Consider the following 19,588-nt stretch of genomic DNA (forward strand, 5'->3'; position numbering starts at 1 on the left):
CTTATTTTACAGACATGGAAACGCAGGACCTGAGAGCAGCCTTCTGGAGCACAAGCCTTTGCAGTTTATAGAGGGTTTTCTTGAACCTGCAGGGGCTTCTCCACGGGCCCAAGATGCAGGAGTTTTGATTTCTTTTTTCTTTTCTTTTTTTTTTTTTTTTTTTTTTTTTGAGATGATGTTTCGCTCTTACTGCCCAGGTTGGAGTGCAATGGTGCGATCTTGGCTCACAGAAACCTCCGCCTCCGGGGTTCAAGCGATTCTCCTGCCTCAGCCTCCTGAGTAGCTGGGATTACAAGCATACATCACCACACCCGGCTAATTTTGTATTTTTAGTAGAGATGGTGTTTCTCCATGTTGGTTAGGCTGGTCTCAAACACCCAACCTCAGGTGATCCGCCCACCTCGGCCTCCCAAAGTGTTGGGATTACAGGCGTGAGCCACTGTGCCTGGCCGAGGAGTTTTGATTTCTCTGTTAAGGAAACTGACACTCCTAGGGGTGAAGGGACCAGAGCTGGGACATGCTTTCCATTTCCCCTGTGCCAGGCCCTGGGCCTCTGCCTGACCTTCTGCATCAGGAGAAGCCCTAGTGTGTCTGGCTCTTGGGTGCTCAGGGCATGCTGTGGCTCCAGGGAAGCCCAGCACCTGTCCTTGCCTTTCAGAGGGATGGGCCTTCACTCTGGGCCAGGGGGCGGGGAGGGGACACAGCTGTCTGGGCCTCCGAATCTGCTGGCTCAGCAGGTCTCATGTTTCCCTCTGAGAGGGATGCAGCCTTTTTGCAGGCAGCAGAGGACACAGTGGGAGGCTCTGGGGCTCTGAAGGTGGTCCCGGCTTTGTCTGTCCTGCTGCTCCCTGATTCTGCTTCCTGACTCGGGAGTACACTGAGTCTTAGACAGCCTGGAAGGCAACTAGCCCTGGACACACAGCCAGATATGGCAGAGCTGGTTGTGCCCAAGCGATATGGCTTAACTTCACTCGCAACCCAGGGCAGCTTCCATTGGGCCCCATCCCCGCAAACCAACCTGGGGGAGGTCCCCTCTGGCCAACCAGTCCCCAGTCCAGTTAGAAGCCAGGTGAAGTAAAGAGGGCACCGGGTGAACTCCAGTCATAACCCAGCCTGCCTTCCACCTAGCCAGGCCTGTTCACGCAGGCATTCATTGACATTCATTGCTGCCCAGTGTGGCAAGCTCCCACTAAATGTGGGAGATATACAGATAAAAAATTATTTAGATGGCTGGGCACAGTGGCTCACGTCTGTAATCCCAGCACTTTGGGAGGCTGGGGCGGGCAGATCACAAGGTCAGGAATTCGAGACCAGCCTGACCAACATGGTGAAACCTGTCTCTACCAAAGATACAAAAAATTAGCCGGGTGTGGTGGCAGGTGCCCGTAGTCCCAGCTACTCGGGAGGCTGAGGCAGGAGAATTGCTTGAACCCGGCAGGTGGAGGTTGCAGTGAGTTGAGATCTCGCCACTGCACTCCAGGCTGGGCAACAGAGTGAGACTCCATCTCAAAAAAAAAAAATAAATAAATAAATAATAAAAATAAAATAAAAATAAAGATTTAGAATCAGATGGAATTGTTTTCATACTTGGCTCAGTGACTTACATGTTGTGTGACCTCGGCCAAGTCATTTGACCTCTCCTAATCTCAATTCCATTATCCAAAAATAGTGATAAAACTCACCGGTTGGTTTGTTGAGAGAGGTAAATACATGTAGAGTACCTAATAACAGAAGCTCATGCTTATATGATGCTTACTATGTGCCAGGCACTGTTCTATGCATTACACAAAGATTTATTTAATTTGTACAACAGAGGTAGGTACTATTATTATCATTCTCATTTTACAGATTAGGATCCTGAGGCCCAGAGAAGTTAAGCAACCTATCCAAGTTCGCACAGCATGTAAGTGGTGGAGCTGGGCTTCAAATTTGGCAGGCAGTCTGGTTTCAAAAGAAAGTAATGTTTGTGGGGCCAGGCATGGTGGCTCATGTCTGTAATCCCAGTGCTTTGGGAGGCTGAGGCAGGAGGATCACTTGAGGGCTGAAATTTGAGACCAACCTGGGCAACACAGCAAGACACTGTCTCTACAAAAAATTAAAAATTAGCTGGGCTCGGTGGCACACACCTGTAATCCCAGCTAATTGGGGGACTGAGGTGGGAGGATCCCTTGAGCCCAGGAGCCCAAGGCTGCAATGAGCTATGATCATATCCTGCCCTCCAGCCTGGGAGACAGAGTCATGAGACCTTGTCTCAATTTTTTTTTCTTTGAAAATGATGCTTGTATGTCCAGACACAGAGGCTCATGCTTGTAATCTCAGCATTTGGGAGGCTGAGGCAGGTGGATTACTTGATGTCAGGAGTTCAAGACCAGCCTGGTCAACATGGCAAAACTCCGTCTCTACTGAAAATACAAAAATTAGCCAGGGCTGTGTGCAGTGGCTCGCGCCTGTAATTCTACCATTTTGGGAGGTCAAGGCAGGTGGATCACCTGAGGTCAGGAGTTCAAGACCAGCCTGGCCAACGTGGTGAAACTTTGTCTCCACTAAAAATACAAAAATTAGCCAGATGGTGGTGGCAGGTGCCTGTAATCTCAGCTACTTGGGAGGCTGAAGCAGGAGAATCGCTTGAACCCTGGAGGCAGAGGTTGCAGTAAGCCGAGATTGCACCATTGCACTCCAGCCTGGGCAACAGAGTGAGACTGTCTCAAAAAAAAAATAAAAAGTAGCTTGTAATAGACTATGACCTGGCCATAACCCTTGGAAAGGCTAGATGCTATCACAGGTCCCAAAAGGGAAATGTTCTCTGTCCACTCACTCTCCTCTGTTGTGCTAGTTCCATTAAGTTCTCTGAGGTCAAAGGGCTGATATGTCTGTGCACAGTACAGTTTGAAAAGGTATATTAGGTAACGAATGCTGTGATAATGCTACACAGCACATCTATTCTCAGGCCCACAGGCCTGTAACTTGGTCGGACTTAGCTGTGTGGCTCTGCTGCAGACAGTAGGTCCAGCTCAGCCCAGCTGCATGTCTCACCCTGGGGTCCGATGATAGTTGAGGATCTCCAGAGAAACAGACCCAATAGCGTGTATGTGTATACAGATGAGGAGATTTATTATGAAAATTGGTTCACGTGATGATAGAGGCCAAGAAGTCCCGTGATCTGCCGTCTGCAAGCTGAGGACCAGGAAAGCCAGTCATATATATCATTCAGTATGAATCTGAAGGCCCAAGAGCCAGGAGCACATGGACGTCCCAGCTCAAGAAAAGAGAGACAGACTTCTCCCTTCCTCTGCATTTCTGTTGTATTCAGGCATTTAATGACCTGGGTGCTGCCCACCTCTTTTGGTGAGAACAACCTTCTTCTTCTTTTTTTTTTTTTTTTTTTGAAATGGAGTCTCACTCTGTCACCCAGGCTGGAGTGCAGTGGTGCGATCTTGGCTCACTGCAACCTTTGCCTCCCAGGTTCAAGCAATTATCCTGCATCAGCCTCCCGAGTAGCTGGGATTGCAGGTGTGCACCACCACACCCTGCTAATTTTTGTATTTTTAGTAGAGATGGGTTTTTGCCATGTTGACCAGGCTAGTTGCCAACTCCTGACCTCAGGTGATCCACCTGCCTCAACCTCCCAAAGTGCTGTGGTTACAGGGATGAGCCACCGCACCTGGCCTAAGAGCAACCTTCTTTACTCAGTCCATTGATTAAAATGCTATTCTTTTCCAGAAACACGCTCCCGGACAGACCCAGAAATAATACCAGCTATCTGGATACCCTTTGCCCAGTTAAGCTGATCCATAAAATTAACCATCACAGGGCCAGACTGAAGGGGCTACAGCAGCCATCTGGGAGGTATTTATTCTTCCAGTGGCTACAGCAAAAGCACAAGGAACCAGGAAAGCTAGTTTCAGCTTCTGTTCACCTCTGAAGAGCAAGTCCTGGCAAGTCACATGATCAAGCTCAAAATTTAGAAGAAGAAAGTACACTCCACCCACCAGGAGGCAAAGGTTGATGGATAAAATGCTGAACACCGCTACAGGGTAATAAAGAATTGGGATCAAGAACTCAAACTTTCACAGAAAGGAAGGGCCCAGGGCTGGGCGACCCAGCCTGTGGCCAGATATCAGGCTGGGAAATCTCTAGAAGCCAAGGGAGGCTCCAAGCTTCTTCCAGTTTTGGAAGCTCCTGGTTTTTTTTTTTTTTTTGATGAAGTCTCATGCTCTTACCCAGGTTGGAGTGCAGCGGGCGCAATCTCGGCTCACGACAACCTCCTCCTCCCAGGTTCAAGGGATTCTCTTGCCTCAGCCTCCTGAGTAGTTGGGACTACAGGTGCGTACCACCACGCCCAGCTAATTTTTGTATTTTTTCTAGAGACGGGGTTTCACCATGTTGGCCAGGATGGTCTCAATCTTCTGACGTCGTGATCCGACCACCTTGGCCTCCCAAAGTGCTGGGATTATAGGCGTGAGCCCCTGGCCACTCCCGGTTTTTTAAAAAAAAATCAAGACATGCTAATACCGCTTACAATGATTGTGACATATTTTAGATGTTTACATTTAACAAATTAATGCTTTTAGCATACACACAAATTGCCAAGCAATATGATTATGCTATTCACAAGAAAAGTATAGGATTTATTCGAATGATTAATTGCCGGTACACTTCGGGCAGTGGGCCACAGGTGTGAAGCTTCCCAGTGAATGTTGTCATCAGTTGGGCCAGGTTCCTGTCACTGAGCAGGCAACCTCCTTTGGAGACAATGCCCAAGGTCTAACTCTGAGGCACTCACTGCACATTAAAAGTATCTGGGAAGGGCCAGGCACCATGGTTCGGCCCATAATCCCAGCACTTTGGGAGGCCGAGACGGGCAGATCACCTGAGGTCAGGAGTTTGAGACCAGCCTGGTTAACATGGGAAACCCTGTCTCTACTAAAGATACAAAAATTACCCGGGTGTGGTGGCAGGCGCCTGTAATTCCAGCTACTCAGGAGGCTCAGGCATGAGAATCGCTTGAACCAAGGAGGTGGAGGATGCCGTGGACTGAGATCATGCCACTGCACTCCAGCCTGGGCGATAGAGCAAGACCCTGTCTTAAAAAAAAAAAAAATCTGGGAAGTTTTTAACAATGCTGAGGCCTGGGCTTCACCCACAAAGTTTCTGATTTGATAGGGCCAGGGTGGTGTCTAGGCATCAATATTTTTTCAAAAACTTTCTGTGAATTCTGATGGGCAGTCAGGGTTAAGAATTATTGGAGTCCAGGCGCAGTGGCTCACGCCTGTAATCCCGGCACTTTGGAAGGCCCAGGCAAGTGGATCACAAGGTCAGGAGATCCTGGCTAACACAGTGAAACCCCATCTCTACTAAATATACAAAAAATTACCCAGGAGTGGTGGCATGTGCCTGTAGTCCCAGCTACGCGGGAGGCTGAGGCAGAAGAATCGCTTGAACCCAGGAGGCGGAGGTTGCAGTGAGCCAAGATCGCACCACTGCACTCCAGCCTGGGTGACAGAGCAAGCTCCATCTTAAAAAAAAAAGAATTATTGGATTATGGGATGGGCAGGTGTAAGCCAATTTGGGCTAATGAGATGAGACGTAAAGGGAGGCTTACTTGCGGCTTTTGGGAAGGCCTCTTCCTCATTCTGGAAAGCAAGCCCTGGAAAGGTCAGTCTCTCTCCTGCTGGACAGGAATCAGAAGCATTCTGTCCGGCTGTTCCTGGTGGCCATCTCGCAGCCATGAGGGAAGCCTGTGTGAAAAAGAGTCAGAGAAACAGCCAGAGCTTTGATCCCACCATACCTGAGGCTTACTAACCCGCGGTTGTGTGAGCCAGCAGAATCTCCTCTTGCTTAAGCCAGTTTGGGTCTTGTTTCTGCTGCTTGCTCCTGTACACGTCTAATAACGAAAGCACTTGTGAAGATTGAGTGAGACGTTGTGTGCGGAAAGCTCAGCACAGGGCCTGACACTTGTGAGTGCCCCGTAAATGTTAGCTACAACTTGTCACCCCCACAGAGGGAGGGCACAGAGCAAAGGGAGTGCCCTGGCAAAGGTAGTCTGAGGCGTGCTGCGTCACAGAACCTAGACCCATGGCCTAGGTTCTTGATACATTTCTTTTTTAGCGGGTACTTGATAAATTTCTGCCCAATGGGATGGATGCTTCGTGCTTTCATTTCCCTTTGCTCAGTGCACTGATCTCCGCCGGATGCAAAGAGGAAGTAATCTGATGATCTGATTATGGTAATATGGTCCCTTGTACCAGCAACTCTGAGGCTTAAGCCACAGGGGCAGATTTGTGTGAGTAAGAGGCTTACCACCCAAAGGGTGAAACAACCAGGCAGACGGGGGAGCAGTTAATTAAACAAAGGCTTACTAAATGCCTACTATATGCTGGACATTGCACCAAAGCAGCTGAGGAAGCTCTAGGGTCTTTGCCCCCAACAGAAGGCTTGAGGAATCTTTGAGGAGGGAAGAAGCGCCCTGTCCCTTATCCTGTGTCATCTTCCATATACCTCGGCTAATATAATGGAGGTCAACGCCCCCAGAGAAAGTCCGAGGCTTCACCCCTGAGCTGAAGCACCCGACAGACAGACTGACAGACATAGCCGAGGTGTTGCAGGAACACACAGAGCTCACTGCCGTCCACCAAGCCTTCTCCTCTCCCAAGGCCTCCCCATGCCTCTGTGATGTGGGGAACAGGGAAGGAAGGCTACTCTTCCATGTACAGTGCTTTTTAGAAGAACGATGATTTTTGCACCAGGCAATGCAGTCCCATGGTCCAAACATCAAAACAGGATGAAAAAGCAGGGACTGGGCCAGGCTTGGTGTCTCATGCCTGTAATTCCAGCACTTTGGGAGGCCAAGGCGGGTGGGTCACAAGGTCAGGAGATCAAGACCATCCTGGCTAACATGGTGAAACCCCGTCTCTACTAAAATACAAAAAAAAAAAAAAGCTAGGCGTCATGGCACGTGCCTGTAGTCCCAGCTACTCCAGAGGCTGAGGCAGGGGAATTGCTTGAACCCAGGAGGCAGAGGTTGCAGTGAGCTGAGGCTGAGATCGCGCCAGTACACTCCAGCCTGGTGACATAGCGAGACTCCGTCTCAATAAAAAAAAAAAAGCAGACTGTGAAGTCTTGTTTCCATCCTGTCCTGTTCGCTTGTCTCCCGTCTCTAAGATGATCCCCTTTTCCGTTCCTTGGAAGTCCCTGTCTTAGAGCTGCTGCTGTTGTGGTCTGCTCTGCACTGGTTGTTAAATATTTTGATTATCACCCTGCCTTCCCGCATCTCTGAGACAAAGAACAAGGACATGAAAAATAGATTTTTTTCTTGCCTCCTGCCATGGGCTGGATGTTTGTGTCTCCTCTGTTCCTCACATGCCTATGTTCCTATCCCCCAAATTCCTATGGTGTAATCTCCACCCTCAGTGTGATGGTATTGAGAGGAGGGGACTCTGGGAGGTAAGTGTGTCATGGGAGTGTAGCCCTCATGAATGGGATCTATGTCCTTATAAAAGGGACCCCAGAGAGCTCTCTGGTCCTCTTCCTGCCATGTGAGGACAGAGTGGCAAGTTGGCAGTCTGCAACCCAGAAGGGGCCCTCGCCAGACCCAACCATGCTGGCACGTGGTCTTGAACTTTCAGCTTCCAGAACTTTGAGAACTACATTTCTATAGTTTCCAAGCCACTCAGTTGATAGTATTCTGTTATAGCATCTCAAACTGATGAAGATAACACCCTTCCTTCTCACACAGAAGTAACATTATAAACACACTGTTCTGTATCTGGCCTTTTTTATTAAACTATCCCAGGGGTCCTTCCCTATCAGTATAAGAAGCTCTTTTGTTTTTGTTTGTTTGTTTGTTTGTTTTTCTTTTTTTTTTTTTTTTTTTTTTTTTTTTTTTTTTTTGAGACGGAGTCTCGCTCTGCCGCCCAGGCTGGAGTGCAGTGGCCGGGTCTCAGCTCACTGCAAGCTCCGCCTCCTGGGTTTACGCCATTCTCCTGCCTCACCTCCCAAGCAGCTGGGACTACAGGCGCCCGCCATGTCGCCCGGCTAGTTTTTTGTATTTTTTAGTAGAGACGGGGTTTCACCATGTTAGCCAGGATGGTCTCGATCTCCTGACCTCGTGATCCGCCCGTCTCGGCCTCCCAAAGTGCTGGGATTACAGGCTTGAGCCACCGCGCCCGGCCTGTTTGTTTGTTTTTCAGTTGAATAGTGTTCCTTCCATACTTTGTTTAATCAGACCCTGGTAAAATGCACACTTAATACTGTTTCCAATCTTTTTTTTTTTGAGACAAGTTCTCGCTGTGACACCTACCCAGGCTAAAGCAGTAGCACAATCATGGCTTGTTGCAACCTCGACCTCCCAGGCTCAAGCAATCCCCCCACCTCAGCCTCCCGAGTAGCTGGGAAAACAGGCATGCGCCACCATGCCTGGCTAATTTCTTTTTTTCATAGAGACAGGGCCTATGTTTCCCAGGTTGGTCTCGAACTCCTGGGCTCAAGCAATCCTTCTGCCTCAGCCTCCCAAAGTGCCTACACCCAGCTCCAATCTTTTCTTTTTTTTTTTTTGAAATGGAGTTTCACTCTTGTTGCCCAGGCTGCAGTGCAGTGGCACGATCTGGCCTCACTGCAACCTCCGCCTCCCAGGTTCAAGTGATTCTCCTGCCTCAGCTTCCCAGGTAGCTGGGATTACAGGCACACACCACCAGGCCCGGCTAATTTTTGTATATCTAGTAGAGACGGGGTTTCACCATGTTGGCCAGGCTGGTCTCGAACTCCTCACTTCAAGTGATCCACCCGCCTCGGCCTCCCAAAATGCTTGGAATACAGGCATGAGCCAATGCGCCCAGCCCCCAATCTTTCGTTATTAGAAGCCATGCTACTGTGAATTACCTGGTACATCATCCTTGCTCAGCTCTACCTATAAGAATAAAATGTAGACTCAGGAATGCTGACTCAGAGGACAAATGCATTTACAACTTTGATAAATATTGCAGAATTGCCCTCCGTAGGGAATATAACACATTGAATTCCCACCGGCAACATACGAAGGTTTATTTTTCTTAAGGGAACCAAATAAAATACTTTTCTTATTGAAAACAAAAACATAGTCCTCATGGAGGACTGGGAAATACAATCCCAGAGCAGAAAGTAAAAATTACTCAGAATCAGAATGTGTGGAGACCTCCCAGATTTGCAATCTGGCATATTTCCCTCAAGTCTTGATTCATACCCTGCACACTGTTCCAGAACCCGATTTATTCACTCCACCAATATTTTGTGAACAGCGTTGTCTCATGTCAGTAAATATTTTTTTATTATACCTTCAGAGCGACAACGGAACAGAGATATTAATTAAGCAAATGAACCCTGGTTCAAATCTCAGCTCTATTGCTGTCTATCTGTGCAATGTTGGGCAAATTATGTAAGTATTCCAGGCTTCAATTTCTTCTTTGTGAAATGAGGATCATAAAAGCACCTACCTGTAGAATTATTGTGAGAGTTGAGTGCATCAGAACACATGAAATGAGCAAACAGAGCTTGGCACAGTAAACACTATAAATGTGGCCGGGCACGGTGGCCCACGCCTGTAATCCCAGCACTTTGGGAGGCCCACGTAGGTAGATCACCTGAGATCAGGAGTTTGAGATCAGCCTGGCCAACATGGTGAAACCCCATCTCCACTAAAAATACAAAAATTCGCCAGGCGTGGTGGTGGGCGCCTGTAATCTCATATGCTGTGGAGGCTGAGGCAGGAAAATCGCTTGAACCCGGGAGGCAGAGGTTGCAGTGAGCCAAGACTGCACCATGCACTCCAGCCTGGGCAACAAGAGCAAAACTCCATCTACACACACACACACACACACACACACACCCATCCCCCCCCCCCCACACACACACACACAATAAATGTTAGCCGATGCTGCATCATTTTTGACTGCTTGGTATTTCCTTGGATGGACATGCCATCGTTTGTTGGATAAATTCCTTGTCACTAGACATTTAGGTTGTTTCTGTTTTTGGTAATACTTCGATGATGCAGCTTGGTGGATATAGCTTTATCCCGATCCCTTGTTTACCTTTGCTGAGGGAGGTGAGGGGACAAGTGTGGCCCATCCCTCATGACTGCTCAGGGTCTACCTTGATGTGCTCCTTTGGAACTCCCTGGAGTTAGTTTTCACACCCCTTTTCCTCTGGATTTTCCTTCCTTCCTGCAGGCTCAAGAGGCAGGGTCTGGGCTTTCTGATGCCTCTCTCAGCCCTACCACCTGTGTCAACTGGGTCGCTTCTCTTGTCTAAGAGAAGGCCAGAGCCTTAAAGCCATCTGTCTACCAATGAATGGATTTTACACATGTGGTCCAGCCATACAGTGGAATATTATCCAGCAGTAAACAGGAATAAAGTCCTGATGCATACTATGACATGGATGAAGTTTGACAATATTATGCCAAGTGGGAGAATACAAAAGAGCAAAAATGAAACACAAAAAGACCAGATCTTGTAGGATTCCATTTATATGAAATGCCCACAATAGGCGAATACGTAGAGATAGAAAGTAGGTTAGGGTTGCCAAGGGCTAGGTGGAGGGGAAATGGGTAGTGACTGCTCATCACTACAGGGTTGCTTTTTTTTTCTTTTTTCTTCTTCTTCTTCTTCTTTTTTTTTTTTTTGTTTGAGATGGCGCCCCACTCTGTCACCCAGGCTGGAGTGCAGTGGCATCATCTCGGCTCACTGCAACCTCCACCTCCCAGGTTCAAGAGATTCTCCTGCCTCAGCCTCCTGAGTAGCTGGGATTACAGGTGTGCGCCACCACGCCCGGCTAATTTTTTGTGTGTTTTTAGTAGAGATGGGATTTCTCCATGTTAGCCAGGATGGTCTCAATCTCCTGATCTTGTGATCCACCAGCCTCGGTCTCCCAATGTGCTGGGATTACAGGCGTGAGCCACCGTGCCCGGCCACTACAGGGTTTCTTTATGGGGGATGGAATGTTCTGGAATCTGATGGTAATGGTTGTACAACCTTGTGAATATATTAACCCCCCACTGAATTATTTACTTCCAAGGGGTCAATTTTATCTAATAAATAAATAGCAAAAGACAACTGAGTAGACCTAGGGTTGGGGGGACATGAGGAGCCACCACTGGTTTGTCACCCAGCAGAATAAAGTTTAATCTCTGTACTATGGCCTGCGAGGCCCTTTGTAAACCTTGCTGCTCATTAAAACCACCTGTGAAGCTTAAAAAACTCTCAGTTTCCAGGATGCACCCAGACCAAGTAAACTTAGTGAATCCAAAGGGCATCCAGGGCTGGGAGCTAGCCCCCGCGTGGTCTTAAAACAGCAACAACAAAACAAATAAAACCAAACTAAATATCTGGCCTGAATGGGGAGGACCCCAAGGCCCAGAGAGGTGAGTGCATTTGCTTAGTAAGTCATGGGCGGCCCCATTGTTACTGGAAAGGGGTCCTGATCCAGACCCCAAGAAAGGCTTTTTGGGCCTCGTGCAAGAAAGAATTCGGGGTGAGTTCATACGGTAGAGTGAAGGCAAGTTTATTAAGAAAGTAAGCAAATAAAGTATGGTTACTCCATAGGCAGAGCAGTCCTGAGGGCTGCTGGTTAGCTATTTTTTTGGTTATTTCTTGCTTATATGCTAAACAAGGGTGGGTTATTCATGAGTTTTCCCGGAAAGGGGTGGGCAATTCCTGGAACTGAGGGTTCCTCCCACTTTTAGACCATATAGGGTAACTTCCTGATGTTACCATGGCATTTGTAAACTGTGATGGCGCTGGTGGGAGTGTCTTTTAGTATGCTAATGCATTATAATTAGCATACAGTGAGCAGTGAGGATGACCAGAGGTCACTTTTTTTTTTTTTTTTGAGGTGGAGTCTCGCTCTGTCACCCAGGCTGGAGTGCAGTGGCCGGATCTCAGCTCACTGCAAGCTCCGCCTCCCGGGTTTACGCCATTCTCCTGCCTCAGCCTCCCCAGTAGCTGGGACTACAGGCGCCCGCCATCTCGCCCGGCTAGTTTTTGTATTTTTAGTAGAGACGGGGTTTCACCGTGTTAGCCAGGATGGTCTCGATCTCCTGAACCAGAGGTCACTTTTGTCGCCATCTTGGTGTTGGTGGGATTTGGCTTTACTTCTTTACTTGGCCTCTTGTTTTATCAGCAAGGTCTTTGTGACCTGTACCGTGTGCCGACCTAGCTCATCCTATGACTAAGAATGCCTCACCTCCTGGGAAGGAAGCCCAGTGGGTCTCAGTCTCATTGTACCCAGCCCCTATTCAAGATGGAGTTGCTCTGGTTCAAACACCTCTGACACTACTAGACACACTCATTGCTTTGTGCACCAAAGCTTGGGCTCTGGAACCACGTGGGCCTGGGTTCAAATTCCAAATCTATCACTTTAACCTAATTGCCTAAACCTCTCTGGGCATCAGCTTCCTCATCCAGGCGAATAGTACCTGCTCCTCAGGGATCAGATGAGGCACCACATGCAAAGGGCTTCTCCTAGTGTCTGGCACATCATGAACCTTGTTTTAAGCATTGTATTAGCAATTTCTACTGCTTGGAGGGGAGCAAGGGAGTATGACTCTGACCCAATTTGCCTGCCCCCACCATCTTTTTGAGAGAGGGCCTCACTCTGTCACCCAGGCTGGAGTTCAGTGACAGGATCCTAGCTCACTGTAGCCTCAGAACTCCCGGGCTCAGGCAATTCTCCCGCCTCAGCCTCCTACAGGTGGGTGCCACCACACCCAGCTCACTTTTTAATTTTAATTTTTTGTAGAGATGGGGTCTCACTATTTTGCCCAGGCTGGTCTTGAACTCCTGGGATCAATCCATCTTCCTACCTTGGCCTCCCAAAGTGCTGGGATTGCAGGTATAAGCCACTGCACTTGGCTTCAATTTACCTGTCCTTTCACACCTTCAATAATCGTAAGAATTTTTGACCTCTTGACTATTCCAGGTACTCTACAGGGTACCACCCCCATAAGGCTGATATGGGGAGCAAGGCATGGGAAAATGGGTGTCTTGCTCTAGGTCCCCCAATTGAACCCTGAGTTCTCTTCTATATGGATGTATACAGGGGTGGGAGGTAGGAAAAGGCGGCCCAGCCTCTGTAACTCTCCCGGTGGTAGCTTCTCTGGGGTGGGAATCACTGCCTTTCTTTGTCCATAACACCAAGCATAAACCCTGGCACTTTAAAGGGAGCTCAAGCAGCCGAGTGCGGCGGCTCACGCCTGTAATCCCAGCACTTTAGGAGGCCGAGGCGGTTGGATCACTTGAGGCCAGGAGTTTGAGACCAGCCTGACCAACACGGCGAAAACCCTTCTCTACTAAAAATAACAAACATTAGCCAGGCATCGTGGCGCACATCTGTAATCCCAGCTACTCAGGAGACTGAGGCAGGAGAATCGCTTGAACTCTGGAGGCGGAGGTTGTGTTGAGCTGAGACTGTGCCACTGCACTCCAGCCTGGGCGAGAGTGAGATCCTGCCTCAAAAAATAAAAATAAAATAAAAAGGAGCTCAAGCAATGTTCGCGGAGCTCTGCCAGGGCTGTAGAGTAGCCCCGCTGCTGGCGAGAGGTCACACGCTGCAGCTGCAGTCCTCCGTGTGGCCACGAGGGGTCTCCACGCTCCACCGAATGGCTGGAGGGTCTCTCCTAAGGCCCCGCGGCAGGCCATGGCTAACCGGCAGGCCATGGCTAACTCGCAGCCCCTGGACACTGGGCACGAGGGTAACAGGGTGGGATGCCAGGCTCTGGCCTCCTGGGGTGCCATTCGTCCTCCCTGCTGTCCTCCTCTGGGGTCAGGTTACAGATCACCATGAGGTCCTGCCTCAGGCTGTCATAGCCTGTCAGGGGCTGGGGGCCTGCTTCATGCGGCCTGAACACCTACTGTGTGCTCCTTCTGCCTGCTCTGAGGCTGTCGTGGCCTGTCAGGGGCTGGGGGCTTCACGCTGGCCGAATACCTACTGTGTGCTCCTTCTGCCTGCTCTGAGGCTGTCATGGCCTCTAAGAGGCTTGGGGTGTGCTTCACTACTGTGTGCTCTTTCTGCCTGCTCCTTTTCTTTAAACCCCACTGCCACAACCGTGGAAGCAGATGTTGTTTTATTTTTTTTTTTTAAATAAGCCTTTATTTCTTTGTTTTGCAAATAAAGCTGGGTAAGTTGGTTGCTTTTTGGTGATTAGTCAAAGAGACCAAATCCCATATCCTCATCCGACTCCTCCGACTCTTCCTTGGCTTCAACCTTAGCTGGGGCTGCACCAGCAGCAGCAGGAGCAGCCATGGTGGCAGTGGCCACAGGGGGAGCAGCCACAAAGGCAGATGGATCAGCCAAGAAGGCCTTGACCTTTTCAGCAAGCGGGAAGGTGTCATCAGTCTCCACAGACAAGGCCAGGACTCCTTTGTACCCGCTGAGGATAGAATGGGGCACTGATGCAACAGTTGGGTACCCGATCTGCAGACAAACACTGGCAATATTGCGGACTCACTCCAGGAAGTGAGAATGTGGTTTCCTCTGTGATGTTAAGCACTTCAGGGCTGTAGATACTGCCATTGTCAAACACCTGCTGGATGACCAGCCCAAAGGAGAAGGGGGAGATGTTGAGCACGGTCAGCAGCTTAGCTTCACTGGCTCCCACTTTGTCTCCCGTCTCGATTGGCTGCACATCACTCAGGACTTCAATGGTGCCCCTGGAGATTTTAGTGGTGATACCTAAAGTGTGGGAAAAGGAGGTTTTCTCGGGCCCCAAACCAGTATTCTGGGCTGGCACAGTGACTTCACATGGGGTAATGGCACCAGCATGGGTGGCACCTGGCACCTTACTGGCCAGTAGCATGTCCGTGATCTCAGTGAGGTCCTCCTTGTGAACGAAAAGCCCACATTCCCCCAGAAACAAGGCAACAGTTTCTCCAGAGCTGGGCTGTTTTCCAGGTGCCCTCGGAGGGCCTTGCGCATCATGGCGTTCTTGCCCATCAGCACCACGGCCTTCCCTCGGAGAGACATGCGGATCTGCTGCATCTGCCTGGAGCCCACATAGTCTGCTCCCACGATGAAACATTTCGGATAATCGTCTAATAGTTGGATGATCTTAAGGAAGTGGTTGGGTTTCCAGGTTGCCCTGTTTTCCCTAGGCATCACGGCGGTGCGTCAGGGATTGCCACGCAGGGTTTAAAGACTCTGTCACTTCCATGAGGACGCCTGGAGAGAGGCAGGCGTTGTTTTCTACGCTGCCTGGGGGGTGAAGAGAGGTGGGGTTGGTGGGGTTGGGACTCCAACTCAATTCTGCCTCGTTTCAAAGCCCGTGTTCCTTTGGGATCTCTCTACTCCTGTTAACACCCCCAGGACATCTCAGGCCTGGCTTCTGGACAAGCCGACTGGGCCTGAATCTCACACCCCCAGTTGCTCACATAGTCACACCCATGCACACTGACACATACGTGGTCCTTACACCCCATCCACACCTGGAACCTCAGAGCTCAGCAGGGATTTGATACTCAGTCCTTCAAACCAGCTTCTCCTCGAGGGGGTGGGCGGGGGGGGGGAGTTATAAGAGCAATTGCTGTAATCCAATCGTCTCTGTTTTTCTTGTTTTCTCCTCTCAGAATATACTTTGCATTAAGGCCTTGTCTTCTTGGTTCCCATGAGAACACTGTGCTTTTTCTTAAATGAAGGTTCGTTGATCGTTTTTTCCTGTTATTACAAAAGCAATTTGTGCCACTGCAAAAAAACACAGAGAAGCCAAGAGAACAAAAACTCCTCCCTCCCCTTCTCCAGGGACAGCCCAGGCTGACAGGTGTGGCACTGTCCTCCCCACACCCCTTCTCCCCAGCACACCCTCTTCCTGCCATGGAGCCCTGGCGTCCTCATCAGGCCTGAGCTGCTTCTTCCAGATGGGGCTCCCAGGCTAGGAGTCAGAGGCTGGGTCTTCGTCCTGCCCCATCACTGGGTCCCACATGTTCTTGGCAGGTCCTCCCCATTTTGGGGTGGGAAGGGGATGACCTCAAAGGGTCTTCTGCCCTCTCACTCAAGGATCCTGTTCTCTTATTCCAGACAGATGTATCTGGGGCTGGGCTGAGCAGCAGCTATTAGGAGTTCCTAGGTAATAAGGGGCTCTCCCAGAATAATCTGGAGACCACGGGAGGCATGGAACCCAAAGCCTCACTCATTGCCAGCATTGAGCAGACAAGCAACCCTCCCAAGGACAGACAGCTGAGCCCGTTATAAAGATTCTGGGCCGGGCACGGTGGCTCACACCTGTAATCTCAACACTTCGGGAGGCCGAGGCGGGTGGATCATGAGGTCAGGAGATCAAGACCATCCTGGCTGGCTAACATGGTGAAACCCCGACTCTACTAAAAATACAAAAAACAATGAGCCGGGCATGGTGACGGGCGCCTGTAGTCCCAGCTACTCGGGAGGCTGAGGCAGGAGAATGGCGTGAACCTGGGAGACGGAGCTTGCAGTGAGCCGAGATTGCTCCACTGCACTCCAACCTGGGTGACAGTGCGAGACTCCATCTCAAAAAAAAAAAAAAAGATTCTGGTGTCCTGTGTCCCAAGCACAGGCAGCCTCATGGTTGTGCAGCCTTCGCAGCTGCAGAGGGCCCTACACTCCAAAGGGCTCGAGCTTGATTTAATGCTTTGCTGTCGCCACCTTGAAATTCTTCATGATGTGTGAGCAAGGGCCCCGCAAGTTCATTTTGCACTGGGCTCTGCAAAGTATGTAGTTGTCCCTGTTCCTAATAATGATAATACCTGTTACTGACATACAGCTTACTGTGTAGCCGGCACTGCATATTTTTCCTATATACTGTATAATTCACCTGTCCCTCACAGGAGCCGGGTGTCAATCGCCTCTCTTGGATTTGGCCAGCCCATGTGATAATGTGAACTGGGTGCTAGGCACTTTAGATATGTGACGCTCTGAAGGCTCTCAGCCATACAAGAAGCCATTGTAAGCCAGGCACCATGGCTCACACCTGTAATCCCAGCACTTTGGGAGGCTAAGGCAGGTGGATCACCTGAGGTCAGGAATTCGAGACCAGCCTGGCCAACATGGGGAAACCCTGTCTCTACTAAAAATACAAAAATGAGCTGGGTGTGGTGGCGGGTGCCTGTAATCCCAGCTACTTGGGAGGCTGAGGGAGGAGAATCGCTTGAACCCAGGAGGCGGAGGTTGCAGTGAGCCGAGATTGTGCCACTGCACTACAGCCTGGGCAACAGAGCAAGACTCTGTCTCAAAAAAAAAATTATAGATGAGGCACATTATAGATGAGGCGTGAAGTCTGGGGAGGTTAAGCAACTCACCTGCAGTTGTAGAGCTAATGAGGAGCTCACAGACCCTGCGCTCCCTGCCCAGCTGGCCAAGGGCCACCCCAGGAGCTCTGCAACCCCCATCCTGCCCTGGCCACCATCCCAGCTGTGGTGGGCTCCTGGCAGTGCCTAGGGGGGTGAGAAGCTCCACCCACACTGTCAGTTCCCATTTCCACCACCTCCCGATCTGCCAGCAGTTGGTGCACTTCACCACCTCCTGTGGCCAGGTGTGCAGTCGGCTCCCCACTTGGGGCATGGAGCTGTGGGGCCAAGAAGTGTCCGTCTCCATTTCTCCCCACTGTGCTGAGCTCCTGAGCATTCTTTTTTTTTCTTTTTTCTTTTTCTTTTTTCTTTCTTTTTTTTTTTTTTGAGACAGAGTCTCTCTCTGTTGCCCAGGCTGGAGTGTGGTGGCGCAGTCTCGGCTCACTGCAACCTCCACCTCCTGGGTTCAAGTGTTTCTCCTGCCTCAGCCTCCTGAGTAGCTGGGACTACAGGCACGTGCCATCATGCCTGGATAATTTTTGTATTTTTAGTAGAGACGGGGTCTGACTCTATTATCTATTGACTCTATTTTGTATTTTTAGTTCGAGTCGGGTCTCGAACTCCTAACCTCGTGATCTGCCTGCCTCGGCCTCCCAAAGTGTTGGGATTACAGGCAAGAGCCCCCGCACCTGGCCTGCTCCTGAGCATCCTAAGCTGCAGGTGTGGCTCCAAGGACTCTGGTTCATCAGTGTTGGTTTAATTCATTTATTTATTGAGACAGGGTCTCACTCTGTCGTGCAGGCTAGAGTGCAGTAGCACCATCACGGCTCACTGCAGCCTCAAACACCCAGACTCAGGCCGTCCTCCCATCTCAGCCTCCCAAGTAGCTGGGACCACAGGTACACACCACTACGCCTGGCTAATTTTTATATCTTTTGTAGAGATGAGGTCTTGCTGTGTTGCTCAGACTGGTCTTGAACCCCTAGACTCAAAAGATCCTCCGGCCTCAGCCTCCCACAGGGCAGGGATTACTCAGCTCCCAGTGCTGGTTATTGCTGAGGTAGCCCAGACAGAGAAGGTTGATGCCAGAGTGAGCCCAGGCAGCTGGAATTGGAGTGGACAGAACAGCAATAGGAGACCCTCACACACCCAGACTGACTTGCTCAGCATCTCTGTGTCAGCTCCCACATCTGTAACATGGGGTAAAGCAGGAGTCCCCAAACTTTTTGGCATCAGGGACCTGTATAAGGAGTGCATAAGAACAGGAGTGGTGGCTCACACCTGTAATCCCAGCACTTTGGGAGGCCGAGGTGGATGGATCAGCTGAGGTCAGGAGTTTGACACCAGCCTGACCAACATACAGAAACCCCGTCTCTACTAAAAGAAAATACAAAATTAGCCAGACATGGTGGCAAGCGCCTGTAATCCCAGCTTCTCGGGAGGCTGAGGCAGGAGAATTGCTTGAACCCAGGAAGCAGAGGTTGCAGTGAGCCGAGATCGCGTCATTGCACTCCAGCCTGGGCACCAAAAGCGAAACTCTGCCTCAAAAAAAAAAAAAAAAAAAAAAAAAAAAAGAGTGCATAATGTAGATCCCTCACATGTGCAGTTCACAGTAAGGTTCGTGCACCTGAGAATCTACTGCTGCCGCTGACTCAGGCAGTAATGAGAGTGATGGGGAGTGGCTGTAAATACAGATGAAGCTTCTCTCACTTGCCCTCCGCTCACCCCATGATGTGTGACCCAGTTCCTAATAGGCCACAGACCAGTACCAGTCCACAATCTGGGAGCTGGGGACCCCTGGGATAAAGAAACCAGCCCAGCAGTTAAGAATTTGAGGTTTGGGAATACACCATCCTGAGTTCAAGCCCCAGGCCCAGCACTTAACAGCCATATGACCCTGGGCAGACTTCAAAACTGAACTTCAGTGTCCTCCATAAAAACAGCAAAAATGGAGGCATTCTAGTTAAGGACTCAGGCCTGGCAGACCGACAAGAGTTCAAATCCCACCTTGAGCACTTATTCATTATGGGAGCTTGTACAAGTTATTTTACTTTTCTGAGCCTTGGTTTCCTTGTCTGCCAAATGCAGATAATCTTTGCAGCATCCTCACGGGATTTTGTGAGGACCAAATGACCTGGTGCCTGTGGAGTCCTTTTCTCAGTCCCTGGCATTTAGTAAGTGCCCAATAAGCCGTTGCGACTAGGGCAAACGGATGGGATTTGCTGGGATGTCACAAGAGCAGGTGCCCTGCCGGAAGGGTCTGTGGCAGGCCAAGACGTGGAATAAGAAAGCCAAGCACAGACCCA

The 19,588-nt window shown here is 49.9% G+C and overlaps 1 pseudogene; it reads right to left on the bottom strand.

Annotated features, from left to right (window-relative positions):
• Positions 1-14,169: 14,169 nt before the first annotated feature.
• LOC117080027 lies at positions 14,170-15,720 on the bottom strand (annotated as a pseudogene).
• Between the last annotated feature and the right edge of the window lie 3,868 nt (positions 15,721-19,588).

The sequence above is a fragment of the Trachypithecus francoisi genome, unplaced genomic scaffold (assembly GCF_009764315.1).
Source record: "Trachypithecus francoisi isolate TF-2019V2 unplaced genomic scaffold, Tfra_2.0 Lachesis_group8, whole genome shotgun sequence".
Taxonomy (NCBI): domain Eukaryota; kingdom Metazoa; phylum Chordata; class Mammalia; order Primates; family Cercopithecidae; genus Trachypithecus; species Trachypithecus francoisi.